The sequence below is a fragment of the Trichechus manatus genome, unplaced genomic scaffold, assembly GCF_000243295.1.
Source record: "Trichechus manatus latirostris isolate Lorelei unplaced genomic scaffold, TriManLat1.0 scaffold00115, whole genome shotgun sequence".
Lineage (NCBI taxonomy): Eukaryota > Metazoa > Chordata > Mammalia > Sirenia > Trichechidae > Trichechus > Trichechus manatus.
The window spans coordinates 7,683,955-7,686,093 of record NW_004444051.1 but is presented as its reverse complement, the minus strand read 5'-3'; positions in this window follow the sequence as shown (position 1 = coordinate 7,686,093).

Here is a 2,139-nt window from a genome sequence, read left to right as displayed (position 1 = left end):
ACAGGAAAGCTGGTAATAGGGAACCCATGGTTGAGAAGGGACAGTGTTGACATGTATTGGGGTTGTTAAACATTGTCATAAAACAATATGGGCACTGTTTAATGAGAAACTATTTGTTCTGCAAACCTTCATCCAAAGTACAATAAAAACAAATATATTTACATGTCATTCCAAAAATATATATATATGTGTGTGTGTGTGTGTGTGTGTGTGTGTTGTAAATTCTAACCCCTATATACCTGTGGTTATAATCGAATTTGGAAATGGATTTTCTTTGCTATGTTAACGAGACAGAATTAGTGTAAGGTGTGTCTTAAAGCAATCTCTTCTGAAATACAAAAGAGATTAAACAAGCAAGTGGGCAAGCAGAAATGGGGGAACAGAGATGCCAAGCCACACGAAGATCGCCCAGGAACAAAAGATCAGAAGAGATAAGGACTTTCCTCCAGAGCCAACAGAGAGAGAAAGCCTTCCCCTAGAGCTGGCACCTTGAATTCGGACTTCTAGCCTCCTAAACTGTGAGAAAATAAATTTCTGTTTGTTAAAGCCACCCATTTGTGGTATTTCTGTTGTAGCAGCGCTAGGTAACTAAGACAATGACTAAAACAACAGATCAGATACCGTTGAAGAGAGAAGAATATATTGCAAATTACATCTACCAAATTAACCCAGAATATACCACAGAGAGATAAAGAATGGAAAATAATAAAGAAATGTAAAAAGATATGGAGAAAGGATTGGATAATTTTTTTCTTTAAAAAGCCAAAAACCTTCTGGGCAACAATGGCACTACAGACAGAAGCACCATGCTGTCCCTCCACAGCAAAGACCTGAAAAACTAAGTCAAACAGAGACAAACATCAATCCTGAAATTCTAAGCATCAAATGAAGAGATAAAGAACTCAGCCAAGCACCAAATGGAATAAGAACCTGATACAGAACAGAGAGCGAAGAGAGACACGTGCAGAGGTCCCCGTTCAGCTAACACAGCATGGATTTACCATCGTAAATCACTCTTGTCTAAGATCAGCGAACAAGGAGTATGGGAAGGCAGCTTCACGGAGCTCCCGGCAGGAGACAGAACAACCGATAACCAGAGATATATGCTTTCCCACCCCCACCCTTCTTCACCCATCCTCGGCCACCTCTGCTTCCTGTGGCCACAGTCTCTTGGCTGGGAGGCACCAGCTTCAGCCCTGCACTCCTGGATTCCACTTGTCCATACTGGCCAGCTCCCTGAGTGCCATTTGTTTGTTGCTATTATTGCTTTTTTCTGCTTCTGTTGGTTTCTTCCATAACTCTCACCACCTCCCCCTTCTTTCTCTCAAATACCTGGCTCCGCGTGCCATCTTTGCTTCTTCCTTAAAGGCTGTGAAACGCCACTCAGCTGTAGAACTGCTTCCCGGCACACACCTCCACGCTGGCGTGATCCTCAGGGCTTTTGTTTTGATTTGTTCTGTTTTGATTTGTTTCTTTGTTTTCTTTTTCTTTTCTCAGCTTGGGAGCCCCTTCTAGATGGGCTGTACTACACGACTTGGGAGCTACTTCCTCAGTCTGTGCAGCCAAGCAGTGGGATCTCTGGGGGGCATTTCTTCTTTCTGTTTTTTTTGTTTGTTTGTTTGTTTGTTTTGTTTTGCTTTTTGTTTTCTTTTCTCTCTTTTGCCCTTTTGGTCTTTCTTCAGTTCTCAGTTTTTCGTCTCTCTATACTTACTTTGTCTTCCTGTCTCCTGACTACCTGGTGCTGTGTGACACCTCTACCCCTTCTAGCCAGGCTGTACTTCGCAGCCTGGGAGCCACTTCCCCAAACTTCACAGCCACAATCATGCGATCCCTGGGGGTGTTGCTTTTCTTTTTTTTTAAATCTTTATTTATTTATTTGTTTTCTTTTACCTTTTATCTTTTTGTTTTTCTCCATTTCTCAGTATCTCATCTCTCCACTCCAGTGGCAAGCGCCCTTAGCACTCTTTTTGTTTGTTTGTTTTTGGCTCCTGTTTCTCTCTCCTTTTTCCCATACCCATCTTAGTTCCACAGAGCTCAATCTCCCCCCTTCTTCCTGCCTACTTGCACTGTGTGCTAAATATCACACTCCTGAGCAGCACAGGCATGGCCTACTGGAACCTACCCTGCACTGATTCCCAG